Raw genomic sequence first — 26304 nt, forward strand, 5'->3', positions numbered from 1 at the left:
ATAGAATATGTTCAGTTAGATCTCAGATATACCATATATATAACCCTCATGATACTAACTCCATAAAATTTATCTTACTTTTTTTCTATATCAGTTTACATCTGGTATTATTTCATTAAAAGAAATCACATGATTTTACCAATTCTCCCTCACTATTTCTTTCCTCTTTGTTCTAGATTTTTCATGGTTTTCTTTTCATTCTCTTACATTTCATCCTGATTATGTGGTTATACCATCTCAGTTTGTTTCTTTTGTACATCTTGTAAATGATTTCTTATCACTTCTGTTCTCGTCTTCCTCCTCTCTTTAAATGTAGCACACTGTTTATATTATAATAATTTCTGCTGCCCATTCTACTATTGGTACAATATAATACAATTTTGGTCTTTCATAATACCTTAAATCTTTTATACTCCGCAGCTACTCTTCCAAACTTACTCCACAAGATCAAACCACATTGTTTCTCTGTAAAGCACTTTGATTGATCTCTTAGCACTGCTAAACATTTATTATGCCTAGGTATCAAGTTTTAGGATGAAAAGATGGGCAACAGATTAATTTACATCGTTAAATTTTCATTAAATTAAAAATTCTAATATTTCCACACTTTAGTATTATGAATATACAATGTTCTATACAAAAAAAAATCATTTATTTCTATGGAAGAAATTATTTAGTTGTATCAAACCAGATAAACAAAAACTATCTTTGACAAAATTAATTATTTACAGCTACCTTTGCATAATACTTCAGTATGAGAAAGGATCTACATATTTATTTTTATATTAAGCTTTAGTTTTTTAATTTTTGGTAGAATTATTAATGAGTACAAACATCCTGTGACCAATCTGTTTAAAATTAAATTAAAAGATTCTCTTTGTATTAATAATACCAATCTTAAAAATAAATCTGCAATTAAAATAATAAAAATAATAGATAAATCTGAATTTTTTATTTATTAACTGATTTTTAAAGACGTACATAAATATTTAGTTATTCACCGCTTTAAAATTGGTTTTTATTATGTACCAGTTTTATTTATTTTTACCTTTACATAGTTTTATCAACACTATTTCATTCTTTTATACTAATATGGATTATAAACACTACCTGTGGATTATAAACACTATTTATAATTTTGTAATTTGTAAACTACTCTGAACAAAGTTTTCCAGTTTCCCTAGATCCTTCCAGCAAATGTTTTCTGTGAAATAGCAAACTTACCATATATAAAGGGATTTATAAAATTATAATTATGTTATAATTTAAATAAAATATTTATTTATTACAGTATCAAAAAATTTTAAAAAATGGATGAATATATGACAAAAGACTTAAATTATGCAGTATTTTTTTAAGAATTTAATCTAAGTTTTAATTAAATTATCACATTTAATGGTCACTTAATTAAATTTAAGTCACATAGGTATGCTTGTTTAATCACATAATATATACAATACATATATACTCAATGCAGCATTAAACACAAATATACCAAAATCTCCAATTTATTTTACTCTTAGTTTCTTGGTTATCCTATTTAGTTTCTCTTCCTACTCAAATTTAGTTTCTTGATTAATTACTACATGTATTTATTAATATGATTGTTTTTTTGAAACTTAATTATAATAAACCTGCACGTTATGAAAATTTTTGCATTTATGCAAAGAATTATTTCAATATATATCATAATAATATTAGAATTAGTTAACCCATAGAGCAAGAATTGTTGAACATATATATATATATATATATGCAAATAAAATACTAGGTAATATTATTACTATCATTTCATTTATTCTAACATTGACTGCAAAGGACAGCAGCCCACATCAAAATTACTCTTATTACCACAATTGCAGAATATAATCACATAAGAATCTCACAAACACTTACATACTAAATGAATAAATAATAAATAACACAGTTTTGACTAAACAACACAAAGACATGCAAATTAAAGAGTTAAAGTAAAAAGGCACAGTGTAGTTATAAAGCTCTTACAAATTATGTTAAACAAAGTAAACATTTTTCCTCATAATGGTTGAATAAGAAAATGTGTTATTTAACTATGATCCAGATGGTTTATCTTCATATTGGATTGTAGGCATTGTTATAAAAACTCATAAGAATTATTGGTGAGGGAGACAGTTTCAATAGGATTATGAAATCATATATTTTCCAATGAAAATCTAGCAGACACGTAGAGCAAACAATGATAAGAAGTACATAGCCTTTGTAAAGTGACTGATTGCTGTATACAGTAACATGCAAATTAATCTGAACACAGATGTCATTTAATAAAAAATAACTTTATTTAGAAAAAAATTCACACCTGTACAATTTGTGAATATCTAGTAATTAATATGTCCTCCTTTATTCTTAATAACTTCACATACATGATTGTCATCGATTCAATAAGTGTACTACAAATTTTTTTGATTTCTTCATCATGAAATCATGCTGATATTGCTTCAAATGAGGTCAATTTTTGTGATACAATTCATTTTTGAGAGTCATTTTTTGACTATTGCTCAAAGATTTTCAATTGGGTTTAAGTGTGGGGAGATGCCTGGCAACAGGAGCACTTTAATGTTTTGTTCTTCAAAAACGTTTTCCACATTTTTAACGGTATGGCATGGTGCCAAATCTTGTTGGAACATTCCACTGCTGTGTAGAAATCTGTTTTTAAGTTGTACCACAACCCTTTCTTTCCTGAATCTATAGCCATCGCTTTTCAACATATCATCTATTGAAAGTAATGAGCAAGAACCTTCAAATAAACAACCCCAAAACTTTTTTTCTGGGATCTTTAACTGATTGTAAGAAATTAACCATTGATGTATTTTCATTTGATGTTTTTCTAACATATGGAACCCTTAATAAGCCCTAAATATAAAAATATAACTTGTCGAAAAACATAACATTTTTCCAGTCTTTTTGGGTCCAGTTAGCATGTGCCTTGGTCCACAAGAGCCTTTTTTGCACATTACTGGTGTTAAATGCTGCTTTTTAACTGGCTGACGAGCTTTCTGTCCAGCTGCAAGAAGTCAGCATCTAACAGTTGTCACATTTAAATCTTTTCCACTGGCTTCTAATTCTCAATTTAAGTCCATAACAGATAATTTTGGATCAAGTTTTCTTTTTCTCACTAATAACTGATCCTGTGTTGGAGTAATTTTTCTTTTATGGCCTTAAAAGGACATAAAAGAAAAATCTTTTAAAATAAAATAAAATCTTTTATTCCTTTGAGGTGAAAAGGACAGCATTCACTGCCCCAGTCCAACATCACACTCAGAAGCTATTTGTCATTGTGTCCTACTGGCATGCTTAGAAAGAGAAACAACTTTTGAATACTTTTCTGGAGTTATGTCATTATTATATATATATTCAAGACACACTGCAAAAAAATAAAAAAGTATGATCTTGTAATAAAGAATGAAATAGACTTTCACAAAACACAATTTATAAAATAAAAATTGCTAAATAACCAAAGAACAAAATTTACTTCCATTCTTTAAGTAGTTACTTAAGAATGGACTTAAAGAATGGATGTGGTTATAGAATTAACATAGAATTAAACAAAAAGTTTCCTGTGTTCGGATTAATTTACACACTATTGTAATTAGTTCACTCTGAAATATTATTTTATGCAGCTGGTCTAGGGCAATGCATCTTAAAACCATTTAAGAAAAATGAGTCATCTCGGCAGAAATGAGTTTCTTGCAGACACATGCAAAGAGGAGGTATTTCATTAATTTTTTAGGTATTGCAGATGAAATACGAGTATATTGAATAAACCATCAATATCCACTAAACTTTTGGAAAGACAGGAAATTTCGACATGATTTGCTTTTCAGATTTAACTTATGGCATGGTGCAAGGCTGACTCTTATTTCTTCCTTTTGGTCACTATGGCCTCAAAATCCAATGCATACTCAGATATACTTAAATTCACATCTTTTCCCCCATGACAACGTGTCTGAAGGAATAGAGCAAAGAGACAAAGGATTTTGTACCAAAGGATGGATGTACCTCAAAGCAAAGAAGGAATGGCGAAGGCAGCATTTGATTAATGAGAGTCAGGATGATTGAACTGGATCTGCTTTGGCATGTTTTGACTGAATTTGATGACTCATTAGCATTTCCTTTTTCTTCAAGTTTTGTGCTGTCAGATACATCAGTAACAGTTTTATTTAATATCTATCTCTTTGAGAAGTAGAATTTGGGAAATTATTTGCCAACCGAGAGTGAAAGTTTCTAGTTAATAATATTTTCAACCAAAACATCAAATGCTGGAGCCAACTAATCTAATTTGTTGGAATCAAGGAAGGACTTTTGCTCTAAAATGCTGCTTTAATGTAGTATATTGCAGATTTAGGGTATATTTCTTTTTCCCTGTTTAGCCTCCGGGAATTATTATTCAGGTATTATTTCAGAGGGTGAATGAGGATGATATGTATGAGTGTAAATGAAGTGTAGTCTTGTACAGTCTCCGTTCGACTATTCCTGAGATATGTGATTAATTGAAACCCAACCACCTAAGAACACCAGTATCCACAATCTAGTATTCAAATCCATATAAAAGTAACTGCCTTTACTAGGACTTGATCGCTGGAACTCTGAACTTCCAAATCAGCTGATTTGGGAAGACATGTACACCACTAGACCAAACCGATGGGTTAAATTTAGGGTATCTACTAGCTGTTTGAACCTCCTTAACATCCTAAATTGCCACCTCTTGCTTTCTGTTGATTAATCTCTAGACCTAGATAGTTTACCCAAATGGGTTGTTTGTTTGATGTATATCTCACTGGTATGAAGACAGCTGTCACAGTCATACATCTGTGTGTGCTTGCAAATATTGACAGTATCTTCATACCACTAACAATCAAAATATTGCATTCAACATTTCACGACAATCTATATTTGGTTATCTTGTCATGACACATGGGTCACATCACATGGAAAAGTTGTCGGAGAACATTTAGCCTAAAGAGGTATTTGATCATGGTCATAATTCTCATTTAATGTGATCAGAAAGAGATCAACCAAAACACACTAGATAGAGCCAGTCTTGCTTCAGGTTATTTAAAATGGTAAACGAGTTTATGGTGAAAAAGAATATAACCTTACTGCCATATTCTTTCCTTCATATAGCTCCTCAATATATTCTTTCCATCTGTCATCTACATCTTCTAAATCAAAGAGATGATCCCCATTTTTATTCCTTACCATATTTGTTTTCGTTTTCGATTTCATCATCATTGACTTAAAATACTCGAGTAAGATCTGTTAGTTTTCCTCTTTCTAGGTTTCTGAATCTCCTCATTTTTGTCTTGCATTCACCTTTCTTTTTCCAGTCTGCACTTTTAAGTAATCATTTATCCTTTATTATTTATCCTTTATCCTTTTATACTTCCCCAGGTCTTTTCCTCATAACTTGTTTCGCTCTTTGATGAGGTTCAGTATTTCTTTGGTCATTCATGATTTCCTTGGTTCTAACTTGTTTAGCCCTATTATTTCCTTAGCCGTTAGTGTTATGGTTTCTTTCATTCCTTCCCATTCTTCTTCTCTGCTGATCAACTCATCTGTCATTGTTTTCAGCTCCTTAACTTCCTCTTCCTTGGGTTTTCCTACGTGCCATTTATTCTGGCAAGCTCTTTTTTATTTCCGAACTCTAATATCACACTTTGCTATCACAAGGACATGATCACTATTTACGTCATATCCAGGGTGCGAATGACTAGACTTTATTTGGTTTTTATACTTATCCTTAACCAGAATGTAGTCTATCTGGTACCTCCTGCTACCTCTTGGCATTGTCAAAGTATACCTTCTTCTTTTGGGAATTTCAAAGCACTTGTTAGTGACATTTATTCCTGTTAGTGATATTCATTCCATACTGTTCACAGAAATCTAGCAGTCTTTCACCTCTGGCATTCATCTTTCCTAATCCAAATTTTCCCATCCATTCAGTGCCTTCACTGACTGATGCGTTGAAATCACCGACTCTGATTAGATTATCCTTGTCTTTAACGAACTTCTTTAAATCATTTATCTGTTCATATATATCCTCCATTTCTTCATCCTTACAATTAGTTGTAGGTAAGTAGACTACGATAACACACAAATTAACAGGTTGGACTTTAATTGTAACCATGATTACTCTGTCACTATGGTGGTATGTGTTCCAAACGTTATTTTTCCATTTCCCTCTTAAAATTAATGCAGCTCCATTTCTTCCTGACCTGGCACTGCCACTGTGTATAACTCTGAAATCTTCAGACAGAAAATCTCAGTTTCCTGCCCATCTTGTTTTGCAGATGCCTAAGATGTCTGTTTCTGATTTCCTCATCACCATCTTAACTTCCTCTAACTTCCCAGCTTTTAAAAGTGTTCTTACATTCCGTGTTCCTATTCTAAAAATTTCCTTTCGACATCTACTCTTTGCAGCTTTATCCAAGACATTCCCCTCCGGAGATCCGAATGGGAAATTGAAACTCTGGAAAATTTTGAATTGAATGCAGCCATATTACTACTTGGGAATTCTATACGGGATAATTAATGCAGTGGTTTCTCTTTACTTTCTGCATCCCCTGCCGTTGACTATGTTATTGGTTCCTCAGCCTTTAGGGACAATTTCTCATCGCTGGGATAAGGGGTCACCCCATCATTATCAGCTCATCTGCGCCCTTGACAGACCGTTGGCACTTGTTGGTAAGGGGGGGTCTCCTTACACCGGGAGTCGTTCAGTCGTCATAGCCTCCTCGTTAGTATAAACAGGGTGATTTATTACACCATTATAAAATTTATTTTGCTTTGGCAATATTTTATTTATTTTTTCTGATAATTTATCAAATTAATAATATGTAAATATTTTTTTTTTAAATATTGTTATGGTAAAGCAATTTAAAATTCTCTTTTCGAGCACCTATGTATCTGATACCACATTAGATGATTTTCAAATAATTAAAATCTTTATCTTGAAGAAAATTTCATCCTGACATCTCTCTTTTTTTCCTCTTATCTAACTTGTCTACCCTCCGCTATTTGATTTTCTTATCTTCGTTTTATACGTAGTCTTAGTTGCTAATTGAAAGAAATTCTTTGATTTATTGCAACTGAAAATCTATCCAGCAGTTGTTGTTTAAACAGTTGTTTAATAATTGTTGGATAAACAATTATTTATAAATATACTGATTGATTAATAGTTCATCGATCAAGTTAAAATTCTTAATTTATTAAGGATTAATATAAAAATTCATCTAATAAATGTTTAGAATATTTAGAATCTTGAATTTTTAAAATATAATTTGTTAACCTTGGAATAAACAAATTTTAATTACTTTATAGAAGACGTATATCAAACAGCTTATTAATATGTTTCAAAATAAAAAAATAAGTAGTTAGCTAACTTAGATTCTCAAAAAAAAAGAAGTAAAAGAGAGGACAACTTATCGACTATTGTATTTTACTCTCAATAGTTACTAAGTGTATTTTTAAAATACCAGTCCTTCTTTCTACTCAAAATCACTTTGGAAACCTAGAATATTCTAACAGCAGATCCTTGAGAACCCAATCGTTCGACTTTATTCGTGCTCTGTATGTTTGAACAGTAAGCAAATACAACGCCGCATATCCTTTATCATTCTATATAGCTGTCTTTCTTCTCCTGTTCAATTTTTCAAGTGAACATTACTGCGCAATACTTTTTCACGATTTTACCAGGAAAATAAGTTTTTTTGAGGGTAAGTACTAAAAATTTATTTTCAAATATACATTTGTGGGTGTCATTAAGAAAGCTAAATATTTTATGTTATTTATAAAAATTCCAGCGAATTTTATTATACTTTTAATTCAATTTTTTTGTTAGCTTAGCTAAAAGATTTGTAGTATTACGCTTTACTAAATAACTGATAAAAGAGATAAAGAATTTATATTCTTAATATATTCTATAACAATTGTCCCGTACGTAAACTGTGCTTCTTAAAACAAAATCACATTCATCTAGTTGCCACAAATAGATGCATTTGTATTTCATTACGTATCAATGAATATTAGATATAATTTAGTGTTTTTTAATTATCCATGTCAAAAAATAGTCCACATAAAAAAAGAAACAGAACATAATTAAATAACGAAATCAAGCTTTTTTTCTTGTTTAACCTCCGGAACCATCGTTAAGTATTGCTTCAGAGGATGAGATGAATGATTTGTAGCGTGTGTGAAAATGCCATGCCTGACCGGAATTTGAATCCGAGACCTCCGGATGAAAGGCCGAGACGCTACCACTCGTGCCACGGAGGCCGGAAAAAAGTAAACAAAACACAATTAAATAAATAACGAAATCAAGCATGATGCTTGAAAAAGTTAACTAATACCGATTTTCCTTTAAAAAAAAAATGAACTTGTTAAAAAATTAAAATGGGAGAATAAACATTTATTTGATATTACAGGGCTCTTTTTTTAAATAGAGCTCTTTTTAAATAGTATTAGTTGTTTATATAGTAATTTTTTTTCACATCGCTCAGATAGTTATGTGGTGTAAGTGAGAAAGTATCGGATCCGTAATCATGGACACACCGGTTCGAATCCGACTTCATATCCGTGTTTTTTTTTTTTTTTTTTAATTTAAATATATTGATTTATTAATAATTATTAACCTCTGTAAAAAGTTTTGAATTAAAATGAAAAGAACATAAAATTTTATTTCACTAATAACTTCTGAATTTTCATTTTTTTAATTTTTTTATTTTTTTATTTTCATTATTGAATTATTATTTATTGTAAAAACGTTTTTACAATCGGAGATTAATAACTATTAATAAATTAACATATTTACATTTTTTGAAAAAAGTTAAAATTTTATTTGGCTATAACTCTGGAACCAATGAAAATAGGTACCACTTATGATACGAGGATATGATTATCGTGGAAAAGCTCTCAATGAGGACTTATTATTGCAGTTAAGGAAAATAAAAACCAAAAGTTTTTTGGATTTTGGGATTTTTTGGACACTTTTGGTTCAATCGATTGCAATCAAAAGGGGAGATGCAGAATTAGATGTTACAACAATCCTAAATCCAACATTTCGACATCCTACGGCTAATCGTTTATGAGTTATGCGAGATACATACGTACAGACGTCACGCCGAAACTAGTCAAAGTGGATTCAGGGATGGTCAAAATGGATATTTCCGTGGAAATCTGAAAACTGAAATTTTTCGCGATCACAATACATCCTATATTTCATACAAGGAAGTAAAAGTATGAGTTCACAAACATGCAAAGTAGTAAACACGATAAAATCACAGTGGTAAACCAGATAGTAAAATCTAACTTATCCATCAACGCCAAGAAGAACAATAATTAATGGAATTAGATAGTACGATTGAATACAACTTTAATACAACTCAATGTTCATTCAACACAACGTTTAAATGATTAGAAGTCTTACCTTACCCATCTCTACATGAGTACAACATGACCGGCAGTTGCAAGAGCCTGAGACATAGATGAGTGTCGATACTAGTCTACCAAGAGCAGTAGACACCACTACTCCATCCGGCAGATTATACACTTAAAATATCACCGAGATCTAATACACGACGTCTCTTTAATCATCTAACGTTCCTAACATTATCTAGTAAATTCGCTTGATTTACATGTGTGTTTGGTCTAGATATGTAGTACCCTACAGGCCTTCTGTATCTCCTCAAACACATGGTATCTCAAGATACTCATGAAATTCATTGTTCCAAACGAACCATGATGCTTATGATATGAATGTGAGTCTTTGTTTTGAAATCGTTGGATGATCTCAACTCTGCTGTTTCAAGCAGTTCCCCACACTTGTGCACCATACTTCCTTATTGGTTTCAGGAAAACCTTATACAGGAATAATTTATTTGTCACGGACAAATGAGATTTCTTACCAACTAGCCAATACATTCGTATAAGTTTAGTTGTTTCCTCTTCACTCTAACATTATCCTTCCAGGTCAAAAGACGATCTAGGTATAGAGTAAACCTACATATCAATAGGTAGAGCAACCGTCTCCGTTATCAGAGATAAGAGTATTGTCCAGGTGAAGTTTAGGGAAATTATTTCTGTTCATGGTAAATGTCACGTGACTCGATTTAGCAGGATTGACTTTTATCTTCTTTTTATTTAGCCGATATTTAATAAGATCCAAAGCAGTTTGAAGTTTACCGGAGGCAAGGCCCACATCACTGTCAATATCGCCACCGACTGTCACCGACTGTCACTGTCACCGACTGTCAATATCGCCAAGTCTGCAAAGGACGCAACTGTGACATATTACTGAAAAGATCTACAGTGTACATAAAATTCAGGATCGGATCTAGGACTGAATCCTGTGGAACCCCTGACTGATTTTCTGTATAATTAGACAATTTCTGGTTGTGTTTTACTTGCTAAAATAATCCATGTAGGTAGCTATGTATCACGAGATAGATTGGTTGCGGCAAGCTTGCCTCTAGTTTGAAAAGGAGACTGGGAACCTAACCTTTCTCAAATATTTTCTGAACGTCTAAGAAAGCGCTGAACAGTATTCCTTCCTTTCCAGGCACTCATAAATTACACAAACAATCAGTTTGATCTAAAGCCAGACTGGTGATCTGGGATAAAGTTGTCTTTTATTAAGATCACCCATAATCATTGAAGGAAGAGCCCCTCAAAGATCTTAGAAAGAACCGGAAGTAAACCTATACGCCTGTATGAAGACACACCATTTGCAGATTTATTCGGCTTCAAGACCATATTAATCTGTGATACTTTCCATTCTGAGGAGTAGCACAAATAATCTGAAGGATTGCAATGAATTGTTGAGTTGTGTGTAGCCGTGCCGAAGAGGGTAACATAAATATCCTAACAGTGATTAAATCAAATAAATACTGGACTCTTTATGAGTTCTTTAATCAGTCAAATTCCTGCAAAACACCCACAGTTGAAATGGATTTCAATGGAAGGTATGGTGAAAGCGGGCTATCCTGGAATTGAAACCTTTTTATTATTGACACCTCTCGAATCATGTGACTTGAATAAATTCTATGCATTACATAAATGCATAGCAAACAGTTCCACCTTTTAGTTGCCGCTGCAAGTTCACCCATAAGATAGTCTTATAAGTGTGTGGGGGGGATGTCAATGGCGGTAGATAGAAACTGAGATAAAAATGTTCTCAACTCACTTAAGAACGTCGAACGATGCCGAGCTGCAGAAGTTTCCTTTCGTTATCAAACCGAGGTAAAGTCTTGTAATTTCGCTATGTCTTCTCCGCCGGTTCTGTTCTGATTGGGAAGAGAATACTTGACGGCAATGGCTTCATCAAATCAAGAAAAAGAAGTCCAACAAAGCTCCATAACGTTATTATTCTTGGTGATAGCACTGCAAAGGACTTGGCCGGGCTTATGCAGAATTGTTTGGGGTTAGAGTACCGTGTGACTTCGATAGTCAGGCTAGGGGTATTCTGCTTTTTATACTTCATGAAATAGAGGATTTGTTTTAGGATTTTTTTCTGGGTGATCACGTTGTCATTTTCGGTGGTACAAATGCCGTCGCTAGACTGCCGGCACAGATTCCCAGAGTTGCGACAAAGATCAGGAGGTTGAACCATACTAGGGCCATATACACTAACATCCTTTGCTGCTTCGACAATTCAGTTTTGAAGCAATCTAAACACAAGTAAACGGTCACATATGAGGAAACATATTGGTGCGATGTCATGTTATTCTTTTATGAGTAAAACTATGGATCTCACGTTCCATGGGCTGCATTTAAAATCGGGTGGAAAAGCAGTTTTGGGTAAAGTCCTTTCATTAAAAATTCTGAGGAAGAATTTTTTGTAAATGTCAGAGGAAAATCCTTTTTTTGTCTTTGAAATGATTCCCCTCTTTAACTCTTCACATACCTCCTATAACAGAATTCCATCTACCCCTTATATGAAAATTAGTATTAACAAGTCTTTCCCTAAAAATATGATAAATTCTAATAATATTAATACACGCAATGTCGGGATACAATAGAGTGACGAAAAGAATATTATACTGTCGAATTGATAATAATACTTAAATAAATTTAAATAATTTTTTTTTTAATTTAATTTTTCAGTAATAATTTCTAGTTATTTTCCTTAATAAATTACAGTGATTTAATTTAAATCATCTCTTCACTTTATTTATTTTTATTAATTTATTAAAAGTTAATCTCTTATTGATTGAAAATACGGTAAAAAATACGAAAAAATTAAACATTTAATAAATTAATAAATATGCGTGTTAACTACCAAACGATAAAAGTTGATGACTTAGCAGAACTCAAAACCGGCATGACCATTTTTAAGAATGAAAACTATCCCAATCCAGGCTTATTAGGAAAAGTGAAGAGTGAATTTGTTTCTCAATTCCTTTTCCTCTGAGCCAAACATACTGATTCACATTGCCATGCGAAGACTACCAAAATGTTTGAGTACCCTAATGCGTTGTTTTTCGACAGATGGATTATTTTACATTATCCTCCACAGTGTATAATATTGCTCTGATATGTAAAGCACCTGAATTGCAAAAAACACTATAGCTGGTTTTTCTGGAAAAAGTGACGTTCAACAGACACCCAGTACCCGTAGTAAACAGAATGATGTCGGCACGTTTAGAAGCGAACACCTCTGCACTTTAGTGTAGTTTCGGATCTCTTGCCAGGTTGTAAAATTTTTTATTGTGTTAATTCACATATATATTCACTAATTTATTAAATGTTGGATGTTTTATGATATTTTTAACACGCGCGCACGCGCGCGCACATACACACACGCACGAGTGCGTGTGTTTTTATTTGTAATAGTATGTTCTTGCTGGCTATTTCCCTGTTTGCCCTTTGCTAGAAAAAAGGTGTTCTAAAGGTATTGTTTAAAGGTGGTGACAAGGATACCACTGTGATCAGGGACTTTTAATAAAATGTGGTTGAGCTGCAGAAGCGTGATTGTGCGCAGAAGTAACTGAATGTTTTATACTTGTATAGTTATTTCAGCAATCGAGATTTTCTTTGAGACGGCGTTGTTTTCTTCGGTGTTCGGAAAGCAATTCACCCCGATTAAAGGCTTAATTTCAGAACCATGCGTATTCTATATAAGGGTGTATGCGAAGGTATAATGCTATATGCTACACTTGTCTGGGCTCACCGAATGACGTACAAATGTTATAAATATATTCTGTGAGACCTCGGCGTCTCCAAACGTTATCTGCAATTTGTGTCTATAGGACTGTCTCTCGACAAGAGGTTCTTGTTATTTCTGAGATTAAGCCCATTGATATCATTGCGACTGAGCGTCAACTACGTTATGATGCCAAAGGTATGCCAACTTACCTCTAGACGCATAAAAGAAATAGACGACCAGGTTTCCATTTATAGCAGATCAGGAGAACTGAATCGTCCGATGACCGTTACACTCTTGGCATTTTTTCTGATGTGAGAAGTATGCAAGTTGTTAGATGGAGTTTCCCTAATCTCATATTACTCAGGTTCTTTCTAGACATGATGGTTTTCAGTATAGCTTGGCTAGATTAGATTTAGTTAATTTAGGCTTGTGTCCGAAATGTAGGTCCATTGATGATGATGTCCGCCATGTCTTATATGTCTGCCCGAAGTACGAAGGTAAACTTAGCAAAGTATCTAGAGAGCTTGTATTGATCAATTCAACTTTCCATCTGCAAGTTAATTGAAGAACCGAAAGGGAATGGAAGGTAGTTGCTGACTTCTTTAGATTCTTATCTCTGCGGAGAATGGCTGAGAGGGTCTGATGTTATTATAAATGTATAGATAGAATCGCAACCCGGATGGCTAGGGGCCCACCTGGGTGATTACTTTGCCAAGATTGGCTTTTTGGCATTGAGCCCCGGTTAGCTGAGGTATTCACTGGATGAGAATGGATGTTTGGAGAACTTTGACATGGAGCTGCAGTGTGAAAGAGTGACATTGACCTCATCCGAAAGCGTACCAAAGCAGAGACAGACAGGCTATTTTTTCATTAGAAGCTTATTAAATTTGTTAATCTGTTACTTCAGTTTTAAATAAATCAAGAAAACTTTGAGTGAATTAAATTGTAGTACAAGATTGTCGTTGTGATCAACACTTGTTTTGTTGGTATGAGGATAGTATTTTTGGTGTTTAAAATTCAGTCAAATAATAATCTGAGTACATAGGGTAATTGACGTTAGATATGGGAAGATTTTTAGTATGAAACATCCGACGATAGAGGAAGGTGTGAGAATCCCGCTTCCACAAATCAGTTAATTTGATAGCTGAAGAATGTAAGTTATGATAAGTGGAGGTAGTTGGAAGAGGCCAAACGAAGGCGATAGTAGTTGTGTAAATACACTGATAGAAATATCTTCTGAGGCACCTGCATTCGTGGCATCCTAACAGAGGCCAAACTGATGACTGTGATGTGTTATCAGGTTTAGAGGGTCTAAAAGACGACTTCCGGTAAAGCTCATCAGGGCTAGGAATGGATGGGGTGTTATGGCGACCAAGATCGTCGCAAGGCGGGTGTCTTCCCCTACGGGGGTCAGGGTGTCTTTCAATAAAGGCACTGCCAAAATATATTTTCCATCCGTGTATCAAAATGTGCATTTGTTTTTCGTTAAGGTACAAAACAAGTGATAAATAGGTAAAACGTAAGGCAAACAGTAAAACAATCCTTGTTTATTAACAAAGAATAAATTATTCATAACTATTATTACTAGTAAAATGTGAAGTACAGACAAAGAAAGTATAAGAATTACTTCAAAAATGCAAAGCATGTTACTAGTTTGTAAAAATTAATATTACTAATAAATTTCATAAACAAACGAATTAAACTGTTTGTCAACTGTTAGTTGTTACACACTTCCTGAAGATAATTTTACAAATTAACGTAATATTTTACATACATCTGATAGATCTAATACATGAAGAGAATTCACAAACCAAATAGCTTATAATATATTTTTTACCATTTTTAGTCTTTTGTTTGAATAAAGATCGAATTTATTAAATTCTTTATTTTCAGTCACCTTACTTACATCACTTTCTCAGAATTTAATTCTTTACAGATTTTTTTTAACCAAATTCTGTGTGTTTAATTTTTTTAAATAAATTTAAGTAAAACCTAGAAGGGAGAATTTTTCGATTTTCATTTTTTACCCTGTAGAATAGTTTTCTTGGTAACCACTGAAGATGTAGTTCTAGAACCCATTTTTTTCTGGTTAAAATCGTTTCAAACTACAAATTTTTCTTAATAATCTGTATCCCAATAATTTCAGTGTACCTTATTTTACCGTTAAAACAGAAATTACAGCAAGATTTTTGCTAGCCTTGAAAAGAAACCTTTTCCGTGTTTCTATGAAGTATTTTCACTAATTGAATTTCAAGAAAGTATTTTTTAAGTCAATTTGGAACCTCCTGAAACACTCTACATAAATATTTTATATATATATATTTGCGAGACCTTATATATCATCCGTTTGGTAGAAAATAATACATATGTTGATCTTTCAACTACCTTAAATAACAATTTTAAATATTAATTTTATAATAGGTATACTACTGCATAACTATTCTATTGCAAGAGTTTTTAGATTACAATTTTAAGGTTTAATAACAGTTTAAATAATACAGACAGAAAAATTTTATTAATTCAAATACTTCTGATATAATTTACTTGAAAAATGTTGAAAATAAGTAGAACTTTAAATTGAAATTTATATCACAAAAACTAAAATAGAATATCACCATAACATACCTCTACATGATAATTTAAAAACAATATATAAAAAATTTTAAGAAAACATGAGAATATGTTTTTTTTTTAGTCTTAATTGATATTTTATTAAGGGATTTACTATAAAACAATTTTATTAGAAGTGTGCAACAAACTCAGTTTAAAGATGTATAATGTATAAAATAGAGCAAGAATCGTGAAAGGATAGAAATTTCTCATGGGATCACTAAACGGTAACAGTTATTATAAAAAATAAATATGATAATATGACAAATATTTAAACTTGTAGCGGACATTTTATTAATCTAAATTTTTAATTTAAAACTTGTATTATTTACAAGACTAGAATAAATTATCGCAAATATTCAAATTTCATAACATTTCCGAACGTGATGTAGTTTTAAAATTTTAAACTAAGATTTTTCTTGAGCTAATAAAGTTTTTGTTTTTTTAATTTTAAACTAGCTCTGCCAAACTTTTTCTTTTAGCCAAACTGTTCATTCATGATTTACTCGTTCAGCATTTATATTAAAAAAATTTCGAGTGACAAAAAGAAAAATAGATAATTTGAAACAGTTTTTACAGGAAACATTTTTTGAAGTCATCTAAACATATACATTGCGTACGTAACAAACGTTATTCAGATGAGTACAGAATTATCAACCGCGTGAAATCAGAATATTCCCTTTAGGAATACATGTATGCTTTTTTTGTTTTTTTTATAAATAACTATACTGCTGACACGTATGGTTTATATTGCTAAAGAATTAATATAATTTACTATTAATTAATTTAATAAATAAGGTAATTAATTTTTTTTAATAAATAAATACTACAATATTTAAGTTAATGATAAATAAATTATTTCACTTTGATTATTTTTATAAAAGTTAAAAAAAAATCATAATCAGACATTAAATTTTAGTAATTATTTTACAAAAAAACTCCTTGAAAACGTTGATAAATTCCTTGAGATTAAAATATGGTAAAGAATAAAAACCAAAAAAATGTTATTCAGTAATGATCAGGTAAGTTGAAGAACTGTCGACAGATTACAGAAAAACAAACATTAAATGGAGGACCAAGCCTGTGTAAACCTAAAACCTGTATGACACCTAAAAAAGTTAAGTTGTACCCTGAAATCAAGAAGAATAGTTGATAAAAGAGACAAATAATTTCTTTGAAGGGTACTCCTGTTTTTAGTAAAATTCGTACCAGATGTACTCATCTGAATAATGTTTGTTACGTACGCAATGTATATGTTTAGATTAATCTTCAAAAAATGTTTACTGTAAAAATTGTATCAAATTATCTATTTTTCTTTTTGTTTTGTTTAATTTAATTATTATAATTAGACTTTTACCCTAAAAATTAAAGCTCTATGTATTTTTTCTCCTTATTAATAATAATAATGCTAAATATAATATTTTTAATTACAGTCGTGCTTGCCATACAAAACATTATTTTCTTCTAAATTTCCCTTTAATAATCCATATAATACACCTATGGACTGTATTTTGGGGATTTCCATTTTTTGAACTGACTTTGCTATTATTAAAAGACTATGTTTAATGAAATTAAAAACACATTATAAACTCGTAATTAAAAGATTGTATACTCGTGTAAGAGATTATCGTATTTGAACTATCGTTCCTTTATTTATAGTTTCGCGTTCTCGCCACTTAAACTACCATAGAAACTTCTTTCTTCAAGCAAAAAAATTATGGATTTGTTTTTAAAAATTTCATTAAAAAAAAATAGAAAAATCAAGGTTTACCTGAATAATCAGCTATTAAGAACTTCAGTAAATATCTTCAAAAAGTAACTAACTATAAATTTAATTTTTTTGTTTTTAAATCGCATAGTTTGTAAACCCTATAAAATTCTGAACCTATGAAATTTAAAAAATTAAAGATTATAAAAATAAATCTCTTTATTTCTGTTCTTAAATTCATTTTGTCAGAAAACTTTTATCAACTGAAAAAAATTCTCTAGCTGAATATGTCAAAAATGTTTATTTAAAGAGAAAAAAAACGTACATTTTTTCATTAAAAAGTAGTATAAGTAAGAACATGTTATATTACAATCTCAGAAGAAATTCTCACTCAAATTTCAAAAAAATAATTCGAGTAGAAAATATTACTTGCATTAATACTTATTGTTTCTACCTTTTCTTCTAAATGGACCTAAGTGAAAAATATAAAATAGAACTTCCCAAAAAGGAGAATAAATCTTAACCCTGGAACTTAAAGACAAAGCTGCCACACACACATGCAAAGCGGGGTACTTGAGATCCTCAAAAGTATTATATAAAGTTAAGTTCCCAAATTATTAAAAAAAAAAAAACATACTTTATTAATAAAATTAAATTTACCTATTATTTTTAAACTTAGATATTTTAAAAACGTTTTTAAACTTACCTATTATTAAAAATACATATACGTAACCTAATAATATTCATTTGACACTAACAAGAAAAATATTTTTTTAAACATTTAATACATACGCCTCTTTTATGTTCAGCAAAGAATTTATTTTTAAATGTGAAACAGAACGATTTTGTTTCCCTATCCTTATTTCTAGGACAAATCGAACATCTTCCTTGTTTTCGTCTTGTTTCCGAAACTTCTACATTTTCTTCGATACCGAGTGACTTCATTATACCTGACTTTAGTTCCGTTGGTTGAGGTTTGTTTAGTCGTTCTTTCATAACCCACCGGGTTGGTCTAGTGGTGAACGCGTCTTCCCATATCAGCTGATTTGGAAGTCGAGAGTTCCAGCGTTCAAGTCCTAGTAAAGTCAGTTATTTTTACATGGATTTGAATACTAGATCGTGGATACCGGTGTTCTTTTTGGTGGTTGGGTTTCAATTAACCGCACATCTCAGGAATGGTCGAACTGAGACTGTACAAGACTATACTTCATTTACACTCATACATTTCATTCTCATTCATCCTCTGAAGTATCATTTGAACAGTAATTACCAGAGGCTAAACAGGAAAAAGAAAAGTCGTTCTTTCATGTATTCGTAAGCCAGTTGCTTACCATGCTTTTTTAGAAATGTTGTTCTTTTAAAAGGATGACCTCGTTGAAATAGTACTTTAGCATTCACACCGCGGTATCTAACATATCATAAAAGTATTTCAATGGCTATCTTCTAGTTTTACAAGAAACAGCATAGGTATGAACCAGTTGTCATGAGAATCAACTACAGTTTTTGTTTCATTGTAAAAGTGAATTATTTCTGGTTTTCCACTCGGTTAAAGCACAACTTTTTTCATAATTAAAAGTTGACAACAGTATTACAGCTATTTCTTTTTTTTTTGAGCTAAAAGAAATTATAGTTTTCTACCGGTCAAGAGCAAATTTTGAATATCCAACTGAAATCTTTCTACCGGTAAAAACGATCGAGGAATCTGCCTTTTATTACCTCGTAATGTACCAATAACACTTATATTATGGTTTAGCTTTTCTTCTGTTACCGATACAATAGTAAAATAATTGTTTATAGTAATGTTGTGACCAGAGCCACGAATACACATAGTTAATTCTTGAACAACTTTGACTGGTGTTAGTTTTTAATTAGAATTATTTTACCTAAGGCAAAGGATCAAGCACGTAGAATGTCTTTAAATTACACAAACTGAAAATTGTTAAACCATTTTTAACAGGTTTTGACCTCATGTAAACCCTAAATTTACAGTTCCCGCGAAAACCAAGAAGTATTTAATCTACTGTGCAATAATCGTGTGGTGAATAACTGGCTTTACAGTTTTTGATGAAACTTTCCCAAATTGATCTGAATGGATCAAAATTTTCGTTTGTTTCGAGTTTCCTTATCATCAAAACATAGACAGTTTATCGAAAACCGAAAACGCGTTTCAGCAATAATGTAATGAAATATAGGATTACCGAACTCATGCGGCCATATTTCACTTGTACTAAGCCCACCACATTTTAATGACCTAGTAATGTTCAGTAGACTAATTAATACTAAATTTCGTTTTCATTAGTCTCTCCTATATATTAATATGCTAGCGTAATATTCTTTCTGATTTTTAATTTCATAATTTGTATAACTTATTATGGAACTTATTATCTGAAGTGGAAGCAAAACATCCTAAGCTTCTTTTTGAGTTGTAATATTTTTTGCCTTTCCAACATTTCCAGGTAGACGAACAACTATGTTTCTCTTAGAGTACGGCTTCGAATTGGAGATCGGTGCTCCATCTACATCCATCCTTTCCTAGCATCGATGCACCACGAGTTGTTGGAATATCGTCCTCATCACTAGAACATAAAATTCATGTTCTCTATTAGGCTGGAATTCTAAAACATTCTCATCATAACTGGCATTACCATCACTACCGTATTCCTCGTCCGATTTACCTTCAAAAATCTTTCAAACTTACTACTACTTAAATTCATAATAATAAATGACAAAAAAATACCGAAACTAACACAAAGAGGGATGACACAGAACCCCGAAATTATAGTAACCCCGATTACATAGTAATTCACGCAACAAAACTGAAAGTGGAACTAGTGTACTTGAAGCGTAGAAGACTAGCTGGACATGCAGCGAAATCTATCGCACACTATTTAAAATATAGACAAAAGAAGATGTGGTGAGGTGTTAACGAACCCCACTTTGCATTCCAGGGTTAAAAAAATTTTAAGACAAATAAATTTTCATATTTATGTATGGCTGAAAAAATTCATCTAACTCTGCAAAATGAGAGATTGCCTCAGCTTTGACTCATCATTTGAAGTGAATCTTCGTCCGCCATGTAATTTCTTCAGATTTGAGAGAGAGAAAATAATCGCTTAGACAAAAATCCAGCAAATACGGCTCATATGGAAGCACTTCAAAGCTTTGGTCATGGAATTTTGCAGCAATAACCCCAGACCTGTGTGCAGGCGTGGGATCGTGGTAAAAGAGCACTTTTTGCTAGATGTTGAAGTTCAACTTGAATAACAACAATCGATCGAACCGATTGATTTTACTAGATCAGTAGTGAAGCGAAATTCTCCCCGGTGATTGGTTAGTCCTTTTCCAGTTAGCCTTTTTCAAGGTAGTCTATGAGCACCACACGAGGAGAATACAAAAAAAAACTGCAGCTTCGAATATTGGTGCAAATAAAACCGTTTTCGCATTTCAATGGCGCACTTTCATCTGTTCCACCCACTGTTTGGGCTGCTGTTTGGTCTACGTTGTTGACCAAATCAAGGTGAATTCATGTTTTATCTACTGTTATAAAACGTCAAAGAAGCTCATCAGAATCGCGTACAAATGCAGTAATCATAGAGCGGAAAGCGTTTTATACTCAAAACATCTTGTAAAATATGGTGGACACGGTCTACGAATATTTACAACGTCAGAAAGCTCGCGTTCCTTCAGATGGCAATCATTTAATACGGCACTCTAGATTTTTGAGACGATTTGTCAGTAGTTATGATTTTGACCGTTCTGAGAATTCATCATCTTGAGTGAATGTATGACGGCGTTTAAATACAGCAGCCGACGTTTTTTCCGTCAAAAACGAAGGGAATGAATCCTTTAAAGTGGGAATCAAACTATTTTTCTTATATCCGTTGTGGTTAAACCTATTCAAAACAAAAAAATTTATAACTTTAACTTTAATATTATCCATTTTTTTTTAGAAATTTTCTATTTCTAAATAAGTCAATAAATTTTTTTATTAAAAACACATACATAATTTTAATTATCGTCTTATCAAATATTTTCCATAGGAATTTCTTACATGTTTCGCTGTGTCAATTTATCAGCATCATAAGCAAATGAAAATATCCACAATTACGTTTCGTCAGTCTTACATACAAAAAACACATCACATCACAATATTACTCGTACATATTAAAGTATACCGGGTGATCATTTGAAAAGTTACCACATTTATTATTCAACAGCTATCAGTTCCATCATATTTTTGTTTGCAGGCATGTATACCATTCTCAGGGTAACTTTTTTAAAATTAAGGACTCTAAAGGGTTGGAACCCACCCTCTTCGCTAAACCTACCCCAACTCAAAAATCTTAAATGGTAATGGGAACATTTAATTACATTAATTAACAACCCGAGAAAAATAATGAATTTTGGTGAAAAGAGAATTAAGACTTGCCCGCCCCTTCGCTCGTTAGGTTCGAATTACCATTTGGGGTAGTTCTTTTTTTTGAATTTCAGTCCAACAAAAATAACTATAAAATTTCGTGATATAACTTCTTAAACCATTTAAGAATAATCCTAACCTGCGGATTAAAAATACGAATTTTTTTTTTAAATTACGAACAAAATTTCGCCCTTAAATTTTTTGTAATTTTTCAAGGGTTAAAAACTTTTTTTTTTAATTAGACGATATAGCTTGTGACATGTCACAGAAAGGCCCTTTGAATGACAAGTAATTTGGTACAAACAAAGTAAAAATTGGTTCACTGGTATCGAAGTTATGACTAAAAGTATGGTTTTTTTAGATTACTTTAGGATTTTTTTAGGTTATTTTGGGATACAGTGTTACTAACCCAAAACATTAGGTCTGAAATCGTTCGTTCTTCTTTAAAAAATATGGGTTTTAGGTTTCTCCAGCAAAGAAAAACGTTCGAATAAACAACATCAGTTAAACATAGGAAAAACCAATAATAAAGTATCTACTTCTTTGCTGGTAAAATGTTGAGCATTTTGCCATACTTATGCCAGTTCTGTCAGGCTGAAAACTTTCAGAGAAATTCTTTCTTATTAAAAAAAGTAATAAGTTAGAATGAAAGATTGGTTACAATGAAATATTGTAGTCTTCAGCTGGAGCTTCTCTTCTTAAGAATAAATTATTTTCTAAAGAACGCTGCAGCTTATTATAAAATAGATTAATAAAACCGTAAAATTTGAAGTATATTAAAAACTTACAACGGGTTCCATCAATTTCCGATCCTGTTAGGGGTAATAGGCGTTTTTGTTATTTCCTTAGTAAAGTGAGGTTTTAAGAAATATTTATAACCACATATAACCACAGTAAGCGAAGTAGATAAAATTGAAAAAATGTATGTATAAATAATATTTCTGTGTTTTTATCGTAGGCTTTTAACCCTAACTGTGGTTAAAATTATTCGATTTTCATTTTTTTAGGTATTATCCTGTCCGTGATGTAACAATTAGTATTTTAATTTGAAATTTCACGTTTACGATTTATATTTTTTGTAAAATACTAATCACACTACTAAATTTGATCTGTTTATGAAAAACAAGGTGATTGTTCCAACTATAACAAGTATTATATTCATTTTATTAGTAAGTTTAAATGTGTTGACTTAGTTCATTAGCTTTAACATTACACTTATTTTTTACAAGTGTTAAAATATAACAAAAAAATAGATGAGATTGAAATCGAATCGATTCGTATAATTTTTCATTGAAAATTGTGTTGAGTAGACATACTTAGGCTGCACGGAACTCCATGTCAGCTAAAGTCTGGCATACGAGAAAAATATTGCCTGCGATTTTTTTGTAAGTTGATGTAAAAATTAGCGTGTTAAATTCTGATTCAAGTAGCCTTAAATGATCCAGAAAAACAAGAAACTAATTTTCAAGAAGTTTTTGGAAAGGGTTTAAAAATTGACTCTAATTGTATGTTTGTCTGCTATGTCAAAACAAATAAATTTAGGAAAACTGATGTTTTTCAATAATAAATCATTATTTACGATGAAATTGTACTTATAATTGTTTCTCCCTTGCATAAATGTAACGTGCGCTTTGATTCGTGTGTTTCAAACTATTTCAGTAATAATTTACTCGGTCAGTTTTACGTCCTTGAACTGTAATAATTATTACTTATCTATGAATATTTTTTTTAAATTTTAACAGGTAAATATTGACTTAATATATTTTTTGGTTTAAAAATTTCGTCAAATTTTTATAACAAACATATATTTAATTTATTGTTAATTAATATTGTGAAATTCTTTCCTTCTACCGTGTAGTGCGACATATGACATGAGCCTCTTTCAACTAAATTAATTTTACCTCTTTACAATATATTTTTTCATCTTATTTCCCTAACTGTATCCAAATAATCTGACAGGTTGAAAGTTCCTCTCAGTTACTTACTTCTCATAATTTCTTTCCTTAATACAACATATATAAAAGTGAACTTTGACCCAGAAAAAAACTTTCCACTTACTGTCTCTCGTGGGTATTAAATTCCCTTAAACACTACTTTCCTTTAAACATTTTTCCACTGCCGTACATTAATTTATCTAAAAACCTCTTAACTATATTTCTTTTATTTCAGGGAATTTTCTTTATATGCCATAAAAGAACTTAACTCCTCCTGTTCTCCTAGTGTTACCTCAACCTTTGCTTTTGAGAGCAGCTTTATGATACTACTTTTTTTTTTGTCTTCAGTCATTTGACTGGTTTGATGCAGCTCTCCAAGATTCCCTTTCTAGTGCTAGTCGTTTCATTTCAGTATACCCTCTACATGCTACATCCCTAACAATTTGTTTTACATATTCCAAACGTGGCCTGCCTACACAATTTTTTCCTTCTACCTGTCCTTCCAATATTAAAGCGACTATTCCAGGATGCCTTAGTATGTGGCCTATAAGTCTGTCTCTTCTTTTAACTATATTTTTCCAAATGCTTCTTTCTTCATCTATTTGCCGCAATACCTCTTCATTTGTCACTTTATCCACCCATCTGATTTTTAACATTCGCCTATAGCACCACATTTCAAAAGCTTCTAAGCTTTTCTTCTCAGATATTCCGATTGTCCAAGTTTCACTTCCATATAAAGCGACACTCCAAACATATACTTTCAAAAATGTTTTCCTGACATTTAAATTAATTTTTGATGTAAACAAATTATATTTCTTACTGAAGGCTCGTTTTGCTTGTGCTATTCGGCATTTTATATCGCTCCTGCTTCGTCCATCTTTAGTAATTCTACTTCCCAAATAACAAAATTCTTCTACCTCCATAATCTTTTCTCCTCCTATTTTCACATTCAGTGGTCCATCTTTGTTATTTCTACTACATTTCATTACTTTTGTTTTGTTCTTGTTTATTTTCATGCGATAATTCTTGCGTAGGACTTCATCTATGCCGTTCATTGTTTCTTCTAAATCCTTTTTACTCTCGGCTAGAATTACTATATCATCAGCAAATCGTAGCATCTTTATCTTTTCACCTTGTACTGTTACTCCGAATCTAAATTGTTCTTTAACATCACTAACTGCTAGTTCCATGTAAAGATTAAAAAGTAACGGAGATAGGGAACATCCTTGTGTCCGACAAGGATGTTCCTTTCTTATTACGGCTTCTTTCTTATGTTCTTCAATTATTACTGTTGCTGTTTGGTTCCTGTACATGTTAGCAATTGTTCTTCTATCTCTGTATTTGAACCCTAATTTTTTTAAAATGCTGAACATTTATTCCAGTCTACGTTATCGAATGCCTTTTCTAGGTCTATAAACGCCAAATATGTTGGTTTGTTTTTCTTTAATCTTCCTTCTACTATTAATCTGAGGCCTAAAATTACTTCTCTTGTCCCTATACTTTTCCTGAAACCAAATTGGTCTTCTCCTAACACTTCTTCCACTCTCCTCTCAATTCTTCTGTATAGAATTCTAGTTAAGATTTTTGATGCATGACTAGTTAAACTAATTGTTCTGTATTCTTCATATTTATCTGCCCCTGCTTTCTTTGGTATCATGACTATAACACTTTTTTTGAAGTCTGACGGAAATTCCCCTTTTTCATAAATATTACACACCAGTTTGTATAATCTATCAATCGCTTCCTCACCTGCACTGCGCAGTAATTCTACAGGTATTCCGTCTATTCCAGGAGCCTTTCTGCCATTTAAATATTTTAATGCTCTCTTAAATTCAGATCTCAGAATTTTTTCTCCCATTTCACCCTCCTCAACTTCCTCTTCTTCCTCTATAACACCATTTTCTAATTCATTTCCTCCGTATAACTCTTCAATATATTCCACCCATCTATTGACTTTACCTTTCGTATTATATATTGGTGTACCATCTTTGTTTAACACATTATTAGATTTTAATTTATGTACCACAAAAGTTTCCTTAACTTTCCTGTATGCTCCGTCTATTTTACCAATGTTTATTTCTCTTTCCACTTCTGAACACTTTTCTTTAATCCACTCTTCTTTCGCCAGTTTGCACTTCCTGTTTATATCATTTCTTAATTTCCGATAGTTCCTTTTACTTTCTTCATCACTAACATTCTTATATTTTCTACGTTCATCCATCAGCTGCAATATATCGTCTGAAACCCAAGGTTTTCTACCAGTTCTCTTTATTCCGCCTAAGTTTGCTTCTGCTGATTTAAGAATTTCCTTTTTAACATTCTCCCATTCTTCTTCTACATTTTCTACCTTATCTTTTTTACTCAGACCTCTTGCGATGTCCTCCTCAAAAATCTTCTTTACCTCCTCTTCCTAAAGCTTCTCTAAATTCCACCGATTCATCTGACACCTTTTCATCAG

This window comes from Lycorma delicatula, chromosome 1 (genome assembly GCF_047948215.1).
Source record: "Lycorma delicatula isolate Av1 chromosome 1, ASM4794821v1, whole genome shotgun sequence".
Classification (NCBI taxonomy): domain Eukaryota; kingdom Metazoa; phylum Arthropoda; class Insecta; order Hemiptera; family Fulgoridae; genus Lycorma; species Lycorma delicatula.